The sequence below is a fragment of the Hylobates moloch genome, unplaced genomic scaffold (genome assembly GCF_009828535.3).
Source record: "Hylobates moloch isolate HMO894 unplaced genomic scaffold, HMol_V3 SCAFFOLD_8, whole genome shotgun sequence".
Lineage (NCBI taxonomy): Eukaryota > Metazoa > Chordata > Mammalia > Primates > Hylobatidae > Hylobates > Hylobates moloch.
Genome location: NW_026652283.1, coordinates 111,758,725 through 111,774,894, shown reverse-complemented (window position 1 = coordinate 111,774,894; position 16,170 = coordinate 111,758,725). Strand labels below are relative to the sequence as shown.

General features: G+C 40.4%; 1 protein-coding gene across 4 annotated transcripts in view; it reads right to left on the bottom strand.

The window, feature by feature from the left end:
* Positions 1 to 16,170, bottom strand: part of MTUS1 (microtubule associated scaffold protein 1) — a 158,739-nt gene that overhangs the window by 123,788 nt on the left and 18,781 nt on the right. Inside the window, exon 1 of one of the 4 annotated variants that reach the window (XM_058442158.1) lies at positions 3,422 to 3,439. The exons of the other annotated variants lie outside the window; for them this stretch is intronic. The gene's annotated coding sequence lies outside the window, so the exon portion shown is untranslated. Of the gene's footprint in view, positions 1 to 3,421; positions 3,440 to 16,170 lie in introns of those variants that run through there. 4 annotated transcript variants of the gene reach the window in all.

Sequence of the window (16,170 nt, the reverse complement as noted above, 5' to 3'; positions counted from 1 at the left end):
TAGGTAGACTGAAGTGAGAATCATATAATCAGTATATTTGAGAATTATATGACCGGTATATAACAAGACTGGCACAACCATTTGCCATCTTTTCCTGTTGTCATCATATAGTGTGGGTGGGGAGAACGAATGGAAATCACTCCAGAATAATGATAAATGGTTTGTAAAACTCTATGCTGAATACATTCCAGCTGATAATGACTTTTCTTTTTTCACTTTGGTGATACCAGCCTCAGGGTAAAAAAAAAAAAAAAAAGGCATTTATAAAAAACAGTTTCATAAATCTTTTAGTTATAAACAGGAAATTTTTACATTAGTGTGTCACTTCATTTCTAGACTGTTGATGATGATGATAAGGAATTTGGGGCCAATTTTAATATATGAATGTTTTGTTTTTACATGTGGTGATTAAAGCTTCCATTAGCAGTTTAAAAAAAAAAAAGAGTGAAAGGAGGTAAAAGGGGCTGGGTACAGTGGCTCATAGCTGTAATCCCAAAACATTAGGAGTCCAAGGCAGGAGGATTGCTTGAGGCCTGGAGTTTAAGACTAGCCTGGACAACACAGCAAGACCCCATCTCTTAAAAAAAACAAATCAGCCAGGCATGGTGGTGCACACCTATGGTCCCAGCTACTCTGAAGGCTGGGGGCAGGAGGACTGCCTCAGCCCAGGAGTTCAAGGTTACAGTGAGCCATGATCACGCTCCTGCACTCCAGCCTAGATGACAGAGCAAGACCCTGTCTCTTTAAAAAAAAAAAAGAAAAAAAAAAAAAAAACCTGTGAAAGAGACTGAAGGGCAGTAAGATGCTCCAAGTTTGGGGGTTGGGGAACATGAAGATAAAAGAGCCAATGGTTTGGTCAGCTCAAGAGTTTGGCTTCTACTCTGAGAGCAATGTGAGTCTGCCAAAGGAGTTATGATGGAGACTGATGCTTGGAATTGGCTAAAGGTGGAAGATGTCCTAGTGAGGAGAGACTGGACGCAGGAAACTGCTAGGGCAGATGTGAACTCCTGGCAGTGGCAGCACGAGGCAAAGGAGAGGACAAGCCAGACACACTTAAAAGGCCACTGCTGTGTCCTCTGCCCGGCGCAGCAGAGAGGCTGGCACACAATATGTGCCCAATACAGGTCTGTTGAATTAAACATTATTTTAAAAGACTACTTCACTTACATTAATATTTAAAGAAGGAAGCCACAGCAGATAGTATCAGAGAGCTGTATAAATAATCTATCACATTCTAGAAAGATACACAAAGGATTTACGCTTTGAGTATAAACTAGGAGAGTTTTATAATGTTCTCTCTTCTCTTTCTTCAAATAAACTAATATGTGAGCTTAGGATATTAATTCTGGATGTTCCAGGATCTCAAAGGTCTTTTACTCAATCCAAAACAAATAAAAGAGACGTTCAAAGCATGAATAAGAGATCTGGGTTAAAATGAATAATTTATTAAGCATAGAGACAGATACTAGCTTAATTATCCAAGGAAAAGTAATTTGCCTCTTTCTAAAACACACACATTTAAGACTTTTTAAAAGAAAATCATATACAACAAAGAAAGCTATGAGAGAAACTCTGTTTATGCCATGGTAAAAAAAAAATTAAAATGACCTGAACAAAAATATATCACCCCCTTTCCCTACCCACCCTCAAAACCACTTGAGGTTTGTATTTAAAATATCTTTAAGAGCCTTTTTGCAGCAATTAAAATATTTTTATACAAATAGCCAAAAATTACCAAGTGTCTTATAAGAAGACAGAAGACCCCTATCTCCAGAATAAAAAACAAAAACAAAAAACCATTACCAGACCACCAGCAGAGAAGAGAGCGTCCTGGTGGGCAGATGGCATTCCAAAGTCCTCTAAAACTGATATCAACACACCATGAAAGTCAAAGGATCATCCAAAAAATCATGTTTACACCAATAAAGAAAGATTAAACAATTAATGGTATTTTGTTTACACTTCTGGAGTAGAGTTTTCGGGGGATTTTTGTTTTTGTTTTTTTAATATGGTTACAATTTAAATGGGCATTGGAGTGGAAAACTGACTTACTGTGTCAATAACACAGTATAGTCAGTTTGTCTTAGATAATTCACACTATGCAATTAAAAAGCCTTTGCATGGGGGTGGAGGAGCAATGCCCTTGCTGGTGATGGCAAGGACAGCACCCGGAAGGAGAAGCTCCCAGGAAAGCCTGCGGGAAGTATAAAGATTCAAGACAAAATCAATTCACTGACCTGCTGAGGTTCAAGAATTCTGATTTCTCAACTTCATTCCAAAAAATGCTTTTATTCGGTCAACAATAACCTCCAAACCAGATGTGAGAAGAGCCACACATTCATAAATTAAAAATGATTTCTGAAGAAGTAATGAGACGGAGTCTCTCTGTCACCCAGGCTGGAGTGCAGTGGTGTGATCTCGTCTCACTGCAAGCTCCGCCTCCTGGGTTCACGTCATTCTCCTGCCTCAGCCTCCCAAGTAGCTGGGACTACAGGCGCCCGCCACCATACCCAGCTAATTTTTTTGTATTTTTAGTAGAGACGGGGTTTCACTGTGTTAGCCAGGATGGTCTCAATCTCCTGATCTCGTGATCTACCCACCTCAGCCTCCTAAAGTGCTGGGATTACAGGCGTGAGCCACTGCACCCAGCCCTTAGTAATCTTAATAAGGAAAATGGTTTAACATTTTCAGGGCATCCTATATTCCTTAAACATATCATAAAAGCAGCAGAAATAACAAAGTTGTGTTTCCCTCAATCCTCATCTCTTGCTGTGAAGACGACATGAAAACCAAATTGCCAAGTTTAAAATGTTCATATCATTTTAAATCATAAGCACTTGAGTAGTTTCAGTTTTCTTCTCTGTCTGACCCACTACCACACTCTTTGCTTACACACACACACACACACACACACACACACACACGGTGGGGGGTGGGGGGGAAGCACTACAATCAGAATCACAATGCAAAAGTGACAAATAAACAAGGTTCTAGACACTTCAGATGACATATAAAGTATATAATACATAATAATTTCCTGCTGCACTCCATACAATTGTTGGTGTAACCATAAAATAACCATAGTCAGTTGTAATAATACACAACATTTTTACATATTGCTTAATGAGAGTTTTTATACTTGATACTTTAACCAAAAGCAGAGCCCTGCATTTGACTATTATTCTTTCCAAAAAGTACATAAAGGGATACTCACTTTTCTGAATAATCTTTGCATTTTCAAACATTCTAGAATTTAGCCTGAAGTAGGGGTAACCCAATAAAGTATGATAAATACCACAAACAAAATATAAGCAGGTGGAAAGCATCTAAGATTTAAAGAGCAGCTTTAAAAAAAATCACTTTTGAAACTTGAGTGGTTTTAATTTAAATGCCCCAAATCAACCATACCAAGCTAACTTACCTATGTTCCTCAGAATATCAAAACCAACTGCTATAAACTTAAGCAAGAGATGTCTTAGTCGAGTTATCTGTCCAAATGGAATTTTTTAATGCCTTTGGTTGCACCTCACAGACTGTCTTTTTCATGCAGCAATGCAGAAACTGCAACCAGACTACAGGAAATCCAAACACCAGACCATACAATGAATCCTCTCTGGGGACTATGATTATTCAAAGACCAGCTCAGCCTTGCAGCAGTAATAGGGCTGAGTGTCATGACTTTTTTATTCTTCCAAACTAAAGAATTTTCCTTGGACTCTCTGCCAATGAAACATCACAGACTTTTCTGAGGCTTTATAGGCAGAAAACTTGTATGCAGATGTTTCTTGGTTATACCATACACATCACTTACAGTAAAACTGTAAACAAACAAAAACATGACAAGTTCTTTAAGCAATTTTCAGACCGTCTCTGAAAACAGAAGAGACTTTTGCCTGTCAGATTAAATCAGCATTCACTGTGGCTGGGTGACTGCTTCTGGATTAAAGAAACTGCAATATTCCAGTGATTTGGATAATGAAAAAGAAAAAAAAAGTTTTAAATGTAAGATGTTAAGTATGCATCTATAACATAATTGGAATTTAGATTTAAGGAATAACCTGCATTTATCTGGCTACAATTGCACTTCTCATTTCCTTGACTAACTACCTATACCAGTAAGTTCTTAGGAGTGTCATATCCTTTAAACTTAGGAAGTTTAGACTGCTCAAAAATTCTCAAGTTAATAATAAATAAAATAATCTGTGTAAGAAAAAGCTCCTGAAAGATACATACCATCTCATTAGCAGTGGTTCACCATCTCAGGTCAGTGATGAGGAAGGGGAGGCAGGGGGACCTTCTGCGTTGTAAGTTTGCTTTATACATTTATAAAATTATTTAAATATTTGTAATTACTTTTGGAACTTTATCTGAATATCAAAACATTAAAATATATTTATGCTCCAGTGGAATCGAATACATGCTTCATGGATTGAACTTTTCAACATTTCTTTCACAGACGCTGCAATTAAAAGATGGAAATCTTTTATTCAGAATCTTGGGCCAGCATATCTGCTCTCAGCAATGTGAATAACTAGTGTCATCAAAGCTGTTGCTTTACAAACAGTCACTGTAGTCTCTAAATAAATGTCTTTCAAATTCCAACAACAGATTGTCTGAATCAGACACCTGAAATGCATGCCAAGAAGTCTTGCAAGCAGGCAGTCTACACATGAAAACAAATCCTACAATAGATTCTCTGGAAATTAAATACAACTCTTACAACAAAGACAATTTTACTATTTTCCGATAAACAGGGTCCACTCATGGAAAAGAGGCTAACATGGATAATTCATCGTCCAGGGTTTAGAGTGGCTGAGTTCATTTAACCCAATCTACTAGTTCTGTATGTGAGAAAACAGATCTAGAGAAAAGAAGTTACGATTTCTAGTAGTGTCTACTGCATAACTCTACGAGTCACCATTCACACCACATTCTATGGACAGAAACTTCACTGGTCCATTTACATTAAAGATGATGGCCATGGTGGCCCTAGAATTGTGCAGGGAAGCGGCCTGGATGACTTTTAAGATGACACAATTATTTAGAGGCAGAATCAGGATCAGAATTATCTCCCACCTCTCCTTTAGTTTACCATCATCTTGCCTCATAAATGTATGAAAGAAAGCAAAATACAAGTGCATTTAGGATAAAACTCTAATTTTTATCCTTTTTAAAACTTGTGCATTTAGCCACCTTAGGTGAAATGGCATGAATACTGCAGATTAATCCTACCTTCAGAACATCGTATGTATTAAAAGGAACGCCTATAGAAACTAGACACTCAGGTACAAAACAAAATAACTGAAACATTTAAAGATGTCCTACACCAATATACTATATTAAATACTTTGTGTCCCAAAGCTACAGGTGAAAACAAGAATAAATATTTCACTCGTATTATCCAAACTTGAATCCCTATTGTTTTCAATATCCCTACTGACTGTACCACAGAGGATTTAAAGAGATTCATAATTATGACTGTCCTATTACATCTGCTAAAACATAATTATCTGGTCCTGCTTCCCAGTAGAAAAGGCCAGTGTACTCTGTACTGATGTCATACCAAGGAAGCACTTTTGGCTACAATCACTGATGCCAATTAAGATAAGAAACCAGTACATTCAGTACTCTAGTGGGTTGTTGCAAAGCAGATTAAGTTTTCCTACGAAGAGAAACTAGGCCCAAAACCAGACACAATATGTTCAACTTCTTTTTATAACCCACTATCATTCAATGTTAAAGAAAATCTAGGCACTAAGTAAAACCATTTCAGATCATTACTTTGTAAACAGCCAGAGTTGTTCTTCTAGTTTCTGAAACAACCACCTGTGATTCAGCACCAAAAAAACACCAAGGAATAAAAGGTAAGGAGAAACCACATGAACACAAGGTGCCCTTGAAAAGTATTGTCATGGACATGACTTGAAGATTACATAACAACACTAATCCATATTAGAGAATCAAAAGGAGATTAAACTCCCAAAGATAGGTTCAGAAGAAAAACTACTATGAACTAAATTGTGCTGCTAGTTTCCTCAGTTCATGCAATATACACACATGCACAACTTTCCCCCACTTTCACCTAGTTGGGATGAGAAGTTAACTTAGGCTGAACAACTATTATTTCTCTTTACTCCTGGTATGCCAGAGAGGATCCAAGAGAAAAAAAGATATATAGTAAAATATAAAGATTAGGAATCAGAGTCCCAAGGAAAATAAAAGATTGTATTAAACATCACTGCAAATCAATGTCTCTGAACCAAATTTTTTAAATATTTTGCAACGTCTCAGATCACCATACGTAGTGCAGCAGTGGGGGAAGAGTCTTCAAGAGTCATGCTAGCCACATTGTCATTAGAGGTGGCCTAGGGATGCTCTGGGGTTACCTGAAACAAGCCAAAAAGCCCAGTGACTCTATCAATGGTCTTCCTACATAAAGGCAAATCTAGGGTAAGATACCTCACTTTGATGTGTATGTTAGTATGTTTTCTGTTGCTACACCATAGAGTGGGTAACTTATAAGCCATCAAAGTTCATTTAGCTCAGGGTTCTGAAGGTTGAGAGTCCAAGAACACAAAACTGGTGTCTGGTAAGGACCATCTTGCTGTGTCATAACATGGCGATGAGCATCACATAGTGAAAGAGTAACAGCCTGCCAACTCAGGTCTCTCTTCTTACAAAGCCACCAGTCCCATCATGGGGTCCACACCCGATGAACTTATCTAAATCTAATTACCTCCCAAAGACTCCACCTCCAAACATATAAAACTTGGGAGTCACATTCAAATCACAGCAATGGAGCACCAAAATCCCACAGGGAACAGGAAGAACTCTGACATGTCCCTCATCACTCCTGTCTATGTCAACCAGCTTGGACACAGATCTACACATGCATGTGTCAATGACCAGCATTTCTGAGGTGGAAGCTAGGGCCCACAGCACACTATATGTAAATAAGTCTAGGAGGCAAACCTAACCATTCCAACGTCCATGTTCTTCCCCACTGTGCAGCCCTCACACCTACATTCCCTCCTTCAGCTCCCTCACCTCATTATGTGACCTTAACAATCCTACTGGTAAAGGCAGTCCCCAACCCACAAGCATATAATCTTCCAAAGTTTGCTTGGAGATTTATTTAACTTAAAGCTCATTTTCCTAGATAAACGCTACTAACAGTATTTCTCTCTTAATAGCATTCTGTTAAGAAGCTCCAAGGCTGGCGTCCAATCTGAAACCCATTTAAACCACAATGCAGCTACTACTAGTTTGGGGAAAAACTAGCCCTTCACATCTGTATAAACGCCAAACAGCCGAACACCAGTTAGGACTTTGTTTCCATGTGGATAAAAGAATCAAAGGTGTTGCTTTTCCTACTAGATTCTGGCTAGTACCACCTCAGTCTCAAATCAGAAGAGGATAAGGACTGGGGAAGAAAATGAAAGTAAGTTCACCCCTTTCTAAAATGTAAAGAAAAAGAAGGGGAGGTGATGCCACCAGGCATTAGGGTGATCTCATGAGAAGATGCTCAGCATCACTAGTCTTTAGGAAGATGCAAATCAAAAGCACAATGAGATACCACTTACACTAGTTAGGACACCTATGATCAAAATGCTGGTGAGGATATGGAGAAAGTGGAACCCTGCTGCGTTGCTGGTGGAAATGTAAAGTGGTGCAGCAGCTGTGGAAAATAATTCTGTGGTTCCTCAAAGAGATAAAACATAGAATTGCCATATGATCAAGTATTCCACTCTTATACCCCCAAAACCAGAAAACAGAGAGTCCAATACAGCAGCAGTATTTACAATAACCAAAAAGTGGACACCACCAAAGGTGTCAGTGACCACCAATGACAGATGAGTGGATAAACAAAATGTGATCTATATATACAGTGGAATATTATTCAGCCATAAAAAGGAATGAAATTCTGTTACATGCTGCAACATGGCTGAACCCTAAAAATATTATAAGTTAAAAAAACAGAAAAGGACACATATTGGACGATTCCACTTACATAAAGTACCTGGAGTAGTCAAATGAATAGACAGAAAGTCAATTTGAGGTTACCAGGGGCTGGGGGAGGGGAACATGGGGAGCTATTGTTAAATGGGTACAGTTTCTGTGTGGGGTGATGAAAAAGTTCTGAAAATACTGGTGATAGTTATACAACTTTGTACTTTATGCCACTGAACTGTGCACTCAAAAATGGCTGAAAACGTAAATTTTATGTTATGTATATTTTACCAGAATTTTTTTTTTAAAGCAACACCACAAACTAGAAGAGTCAGAGCTAATGGCTTCACCTCTCAATACCTCAACCTTCCCAGTCTACAGAATAGGAGAAAAATATCGTACCACCTCCGGCATCCCGCAACTTCAGGCTGCAACATGAGTATCTGAGATCTCAAATGTTAAATCCTCAAATGCAAAGGGTCTACATGACAGCATGCATCACGCCCTACACACCTGCCAGGTGGAAGCTTTTCTAAGCTAAATAGTCACACAGAAAGCAGCCATGTGTACATACGAACAAGTTTCCTAAGTCTGCAAGTTCTTTGTTAAAATCTTCAAAGAAATTCTCACTCTATTAACTTAACTATCATAAGAGACATTATAGCATACAAGAGTAGAATTATCATAGTAACCACAGCAAGTACGCTGAGAATGATGTTTTCGATGTAGCTGTTTAGAATAAATTACTAGGACAAACATCTGGACCCATGGCCACCAGACACTAGGCAAACAGAGCTCAGGTACAGTCTCCTGGTGAGGCAGCCTGGCCAAACTGCGTGACCCCAGTGGGGGCCTAAAAATAAAAGTGACCACAAGACACACAGCCCGATACTGAGTCGCATGACTACGCAGGCATTTCAGAGTGAAGTCAAGGTGCTTAGGTTCCTACTGGGCCACCAGGCCATTCAGCACCAGCGCTGGTCTCATCTGCAGGCAAAGAATGACAGAACTACCTCTTCATGGAACACTCCCAGTCAAAGCCCACTTAATAAGGAGGTCCTTCTGCAGGGTTAAACAAACCTCAGAACGCAGCGTGGTGCTGAATGGTCTCTTAAACTTGCTTGTATTTACAGTCAGCCAACTGCAGATTGAACACAGTCAGGAGAAAAAACAATATAACAATACAAAACACAGTATAACATAACTAGTATAAATGCATTCACATAGCACTTACATTAGGCATTAAAAGTAACCCAGACATGATTTACAGTCTATGGAAGGATGTGTCGTTCATATGCAAATACTACGATATTTTATATAAGGAGCTTAGGCATTCTCAGATTTTGGTATTGACGGTGGGGGCGGGGGTGATCCTGGTAACAATCCCTGCAGAGACCTACAGACAATACACAGAAGTCTCAGACACGAGGCCGAGCGCAGTCACGCCTGTAATCCCAGCATTTTGGGAGGCCAAGGTGGGTGGATCACCTGAGCTCAGGAGTTCACCAGCCTGGCCAACATGGTGAAACCCCGTCTCTACCAAAAATACAAAACTTAGCTGGGCATTGTGGCACATGTCTGCAGTCCCAGCTACTTGGGAGGCTGAGGCAGCAGCATCACTTGAACTCGGGAGGTAGAGGATGTAGTGAGCTGAGACTGCACCACAGCACTCCAGCCTGGGTGACTGAGTGAGACTCTGTCTCAAAAAAAAAAAAAAAAAAAACTAACTCTCAGATACAAGGCTTACATAAAGCAAGCATTCAATAAATGTTGACTGTAAATAAGATTTTCTTTGCCATTAAACATTACTCATAGGTGACGATGAGTGATATTTAATCACCATTAACAACTATTTTCATATCTAAATACAAATTTAAGGAAATAGATGTGTAATACTCCCTGGACTCTCTCCTCTTTTTAAGATCTAATTTTAATTGCGCTTTCGGAGAGCAATTTCAACAGCTATAAGACTTGATTTCATGGTATCTTACTTAAAATGGAAGACCTGGGTGTGGGCTTAGCCCACAACAACCCCCCTTCTCTGAACACAGCCCCTCCTACTCACTGAGGTGTGTTCCACTAAATAAACTAGTGAATTAGCCCTCGTGCAGACACTTTAACAGTATGCAATTTTCCAACCCCCAGCATTTGGATTTGAAACAGGTGGTCAGGGCCGGGCACAGTGGCTCATGCTTGCAATCCCAGCACTTTGGGAGGTCAAGGTGGTTGGATCGCCTGAGGTCATGAGTTCGAGACCAGCCTGGCCAACATGGCAAAACTCCATCTCTACTAAAAGTACAAAAAAAATTAGCCAGACATGGTGGCGCACACCTGTAATCCCAACTACTTGGAGGCTGAGGCAGGAGAATCGCTTGAACCCAGGAGGCGTAGGCTGCATGGAGCCGAGATCACACCACTGTACTCCAGCTTGGGTGACAGAGCGAGACACTGTCCCAAAAGAAGAAAAAATAAATAAATAAATAAATAAATAAAAAGATGGTCAGGTACAGTGTGTCTCTGGAACTAAAGAACATGAATCCAGGTGCTGTGCATCAGCCACCTTCTCCACACATCCAGAAGCAGAGAAAGCAAATCTCTACAGAGACATGGATGGGACCAACGTACCAAGAGGAGCAGAAATGAAAAACAGTGAGGGTTAGATTGCCTCACTGACTTGGTTCCTGAGAACCTGCCAGATACTAAGTTCTTAGAAAGACTCCATATCCTTATCACATCTATCCAGTTTTTGCCCCTATTTGCTTGAATTTTTATGACTTTCAATTAAGAGTCTCAAGAAACTATTGTCAGAAATTTATAATAGGAAATATTTGAGCAGATTTTCACTATATTTTCCACATCTGTGAAGACTTAGAAATGATGAAAATGTTGACAAGGAATCAGAAAACCACAGTACAGTAATTCAATAAAATGCAACTATTTATAAATTATGCAGTTTACAAAACCGGGAAAAATATTTCTGTGTTTTATGATTTCTGCTATGTAAAATACGTAGAAAAAGCAACACAGGAAAATAAAAACAGATGTGTGTGGGGGTATGGAGCTGCGGGTTACTGATGCCATTTTATTATCTTGTCTGTGTTATTAAACTAGGAAGAAAAATCTAATTGCCGAAAACTTGAAATAACCCAGATGTCCATCACTGGTAGATTATTTTTTTTAACTGTGGTACATTCATCTGATGAAATACCACTCCACAACAGAAAGGTAAACCATTCATACACAAACCACACAGATGTATCTCAAACACATACGCTAAGCAAAAGACGTCACACACAAAAGTCTCCATACTGTGTAACTCCATTTATAAAATATTCTGGAAAGGCAAATCTAAGGGAACAGGATTGGTGTTTGTCTAAGAATGGGCAAAGACTGAAAGGGGCACAAGGAAACTTTAAAATAATGAAAATCTATTTTGTTGATTGTGGCTGGTGGTTGCACAGCTACACGTTTGTCAAAATTCATTGTACTATACACCCGAAAAGTGCAAATTTTGCTATATGTAAATTATACCTCAATAAACCAGACTTAAACAGGAGAGCAGGTGCGGTGCCTCACGCCTGTAATCCCAGCACTTTGGAGGGAGGAGGCAGGCGGATCACCTGAGCCCAGGAGTTCAAGAGCTGCATGCTGAAACCCTGTCTCCACCAAAAAAATACAAAAATTAGCCAGGTATGATGGTGGGTGCCTGTAGTCCCAGCTACTTGGGAGGCTGAAGTGGGAGGATCATTTGGGCCCCGGAGGGGGAGGTTCCAGTGAGCTGAGATAGCACCACTGCATTCCAGCCTGGCTAGCCAAGTAAGAATCTATGTCCAAAAATATATAAAAATAAAAATAAAGAAGACACTGAGCTCAGACACCAAACCAAAGCTACTGAGGCACCTGTAAGGTGTCTGTTTTATAATATTGGATAACACTCATTCATCAAACGTACTGAGTGTCCATCTTATGCCAAATGCTCTGCTATGAGCTAGTACAGAGTAAATAAAACAGACAAAAAAATAGACATAACTACATAAACAAACTACAGGCCACATAGGAAAGCATGGATGCTCTGATTGCTATTATGGGAGTAGGGGTCAGGGAAGGCCTCTCTGAACAAGTCACACAAGCTTAGACCTCAGGAATAAGTAGTAGGTAAGGAGGCAGAGATTGGAAAGGTTTCTAAATACGTCATTACAGCAGTAGTTAACAGCAACTCAACTGTTTCAACATGTAAACGGTGGTTATAGTTTAGTATTTTGCTGTGATAAGGATTAGGGCCTCCTACCTAAGAAGCCCTAGTAAATGAAGGTTTTAAAACAGCCTAAACACAGCGACCAGGAGATGTAATGATGTGTTTTGGATTTCAGGGACCGTCAAGGAGTACGTTCCGCCAATCCTTGTCAATACTTCAAAAATGATCAACACATGTATGTACTTCCCTGAAATGAGGCTGCCCATGGGTAAACTAAAACTCATGTTCTGGTGTTTAAAAGATTTGTTGTATTTGTTCTTACTTCTGGCTGAATTTGCCATGATTTATTTAACAAGGTTTCCTAAAGCTTATCAACATTTCTAAATGATAACTGCACTCACTCACTCTCTCTCTTACCAAAAATTGGACAAAATAGTCCCAGTTTGACAAACCAAAACCTCCTCACACTACGGGAATCAAGCTTGAAGAAGGCCTCGTTCACTTGGCTTCACAGGCCCTACTCTATCTTGGTTTTCCTCCTAAACTCACAGACTTCTCTTTGGCAAATGCCTCTGAGACATTCTTCTTTGATCAACCTCCAAGGGCTGGAGGGGGGCAGGGGCAGCCCCTTATTCCTTCTCTTCCATCACTCACGCTTATTTCAAGTACACTCTGATAACAGTTCCCACATGCTCATCTCTAGCACTGATCTTTCCCCAAAGCTCCAGGTTTGAATTCTCAACTGTCAATGTGACATCTCCATTTACATGTTTAACAGGAATCTCTGACATGGGTTGGATGTGTGTCCCCTCCAAATCTCATGTTGAAATGTGATCCCCAGTGGTGGAGGTGGGGCCTGGTGGGAGGTGACTGGGTTATGGGGGCGGATCCCTCATGAATGCCTTGGGGCTGTCCATAAGAGGGGGTGAGTTCTTGCAACATCTGGTCGTTGAGACAGTGTGGCAGCCGACTCGGGGCACACTTCCTATGGCTTAGCCCTGCTCCACAAGGGACAGCCAAAAAAGAAGTGTGGTACCTCCCTCGTCCCCTTGCTCTTGCTCTTACTATGTGACATGCCGGATCCCTGCTGCCTTCTGCCATGATTGGAAGCTGCCTGAGGCTTCACCAGAAGCATATGCCAGCAACATGCTTCCTGTACAGCCTGCACAACCATGAGCCAATTAAACCTCTTTTCTTTATACATTACCCACCCTCGGGTATTTCATTCTAGCAACGCAAGAACAGTCTGATACAATCTCAAGCTTCAAATCTAAAAGGGAACTCTGGGCTTCCAGACCCCTGCCCATTTCCTTCTTGTCCTAGTGTTCCTTGTTTTCAGTAAAAGACACCATGAAAGTACCTCAAGCCAAAAACCTAGGAGTCAGCAATAATCTGCCTCTTTCCCTCTCTCCCCAGTAGCAACTCCAATAGGCACTGCCTTCGAAATACATTTCAAATGCAACCATTCCTCACCTTCACTATTAACCCTGGCCCAAGCCGCCACTATCTCTCTCTGGGACTACTAACTGGTCAAATCATGAGCCCCTGCCCCCTTACAATACATTCTCAAAACAGCAACCAGAGTCATCCTTCTGAATTGTACTCAGTTCCTGCTGTCCTTCAGTCCAAGCCTTCCAATGGCCTCCTATCACACCTAATACAAAAGAGGGACCCAGTGACCTAAGACAATAATTAGCAACAGACTAATCTTTATGCAAAAGGTGACGTGAGGAATCATCAAAGGCAAGGAAGTGCTCACTGCCACGGCAAATCAGATGACACAGCTTACACTTCATGGTCAATCCTGAGGGGCTGTGGAAGAATCTCTGAACATCAATGACACTTCATCCCTAAATCAATAGGTGTTCAAACAGAATTATCTGCCCTTATCTAATCAGATCTCCACAATTACCCCGAAGGCTTCAAGGAATAAGAGCGCGCCTGCTTTTTGACCACTGATTATTTACTTGCGCAACTTCTCAAGTGGTCTGTTTCCACCTAAAATGGAACAAAGGAGTCTCTAAATGAAATACCACATTTCAAATATCTCATAGCCAATCAGCAAACAGCCACCATTCTGAAAAGATTTTGTCTCAATTTCCAATCACAGTTTCTTCCAGCCCATATGACTTCAACATACAATTTGTACCATATTGTAACCAAAGAGTTATTAGTAAGAATGTTAAATAATCCTCCCCTAAATTTCAACTTAAAATGTGTAGTCTTTGTTTAAATGGCCTGTTGTCTGCAAGTTTTGAAACAAGCCTTCACTTTGTGTTCAAAGGCAGTATAAGGAAACAAGACACGCTACTGTTTCGATTCCTCTGAATGACAGTGATTACCATTAAACACAAGAGTTTCTTACAAATTAGAATTATCCAGAAACATATCCCAGGAAGCCTAGCCTCATAAAAAGAGTAACTTCAATATTTACTTTCATTTCTAAAATTTTTTAAATCAACCACTAAGACTTTAACGTCCCTCTACACAAGCCAAGAAGAAATGCTGGCTCTCCCAGACAGGCACTGGCCACACCTGTCTTTAGACAGCACCCCTTTCCTGCTTGACGGCCTCCTGCCCCCATCATGTGATCAACTTCTGGCATCAGGAAGGCAGCAGTGGCTCTGTGCCATGAGGTCCCTCTTTGCAGGCTGTGGCTATTTTTAGGCTGGCAGCCCCTCTGATTCCTAACTTGGCCCTAGATAATCATGAGGCAGCCTTTAGAGAGAAACCCTTCAGAAGCCAGGCAGGTCCCTGTGGGATTAGCAACACTCCACTGCTAACACAGCAAGTCTTGGGTCCTAAGTGCTATGAAGGCTCTCCAAAGAACAGCGCCCTCCAACCCGATGGCCCTCGGTTGGCCAGACCCAAGGCTGGGCTCCCATTTCAAATGGGCAAGTCCGTGGTTTTATGGGGCTAACAAATCAAAGCTCACACAGATATACTACTCACACATGGATTTTAGCCAGGAAATTTAAAACATCTCAAGGACAGGATTTATTTTTTCCCTTAAATGTCATGTCCATTCATAACACTGAGATTTCAGATGTGTCTAACAGCTTTGGGAAAAGGTATTGATAAAAATATTCAAAAAAAAATGTCAGTCACCTTTCAAAAAAAGCACAGCATACCAAGATGGTGTAGTAAGTGAAATATTCCCTTGTGCTATTTATGAACATAACCATATACTGTATCATTTCTAATTGGAAAAGCTCTACCAGAAACACTACATACATCTGATGCTAAAACTATATCTTATCTTCTGCTACACCTCTAGGAAAGAAGACTAAAATAACTTGAATTTTAAGAACTACACATTCAAGATAAATATTTGATTGGTTTTTCCATCTCACTATTAAAATGAAGCATAAGACCCTCAAATTAGGTTTAAATGTTTTAACAGTGAAGTTTTATGGGACAGTACAACCAAAAATACAGAGAAAATACATTTATGTATTTCATAACACACCTTTCCACCAAGGCCATCATGACATCAAAACTGATCCCTCTTCTTTATCCCTAACTTGGATTTTGTAAAGAACTGTAACATCTTTTCTGAACTCACAAGTCTATGGTGTAAAAAATGTTTGATCCCCAGGTTTCTACTGGTAACATTAAATGAAGACCTTATGAAACCTGGCCGGGCATGGTGGCTCACACCTATAATCCCAGCACTTTGGGAGACAGAGGTGGGTGGATCACCTGAGGTAAGGAGTTCGGGACCAGCCTGGCCAACACGGTGAAACCCCATCTTTACTAAAAATACAAAAATTAGCCGGGCATGGTGGTGGGCGCCTGTAATCCCAGCTACTCAGGAGGCTGAGGCAGGAGAATCACTTAAACCTGGGAGGCGGAGTTTGCAGTGAGCCAAGATCGTGCCATTGCACTCCAACCTGGGCGAAAAGAGTGAAATTCTGTCTCAAAACAGACACACACACACACCCTTAAGAACGCAACGAGGATAACATGTTGACCTTTGTATTTGAGAAGGCAACCTGGCTTGACTCTGAGCTACAGCTCCAAGA